Genomic DNA, 529 nt, shown 5'->3' on the forward strand with positions numbered 1-529 from the left:
CGCCCACCCGTGCCAGTGCTCGGCCTCCTTCCCGCCGCTCCCAAAGAGCGCCAAAAGTCGCGCTCCGGCTCCCGCGCCGAGTGCGGGCACTTTCTTCCTGCAGGGCGCTGTTGGGTCGCCCGGCGTATTCTTTGTGTGCTCGGTTCATTCGTGCGTGGTTCTCGGAGCGCGCCGCGCGGGCTTTATTCTCAGGGGGTGTGGCGCCTCTCCCCCCAAAGCCGGCGGCCCAGCCCCCGCAGCAAATGGTCTCTGTCGTTTCTTTATTAAGGGAACTGGGCACAAATCGTAACGCTCAGGTTTTACAAAAGCGAAAACCAATAGAGCTCGCACACATCCCCGGAGAGGGGGGAGGGAGGCGGCAAAGTTTCTAGAGCTTCAGGAACTGGAGTGCCAATGAGAAATGCAGCGTGCTTCAAAGCTGTATGCTCAGAGTCACTTCAGATACAGGTAAAGTGAGACAGGTAATTGCAAAAAGGACCGTAGTCAGCAAATGTATCGGCTGAATGAAGGCCAAAACAAAACCAACAAA

This window comes from Suricata suricatta, chromosome X (genome assembly GCF_006229205.1).
Source record: "Suricata suricatta isolate VVHF042 chromosome X, meerkat_22Aug2017_6uvM2_HiC, whole genome shotgun sequence".
Lineage (NCBI taxonomy): Eukaryota > Metazoa > Chordata > Mammalia > Carnivora > Herpestidae > Suricata > Suricata suricatta.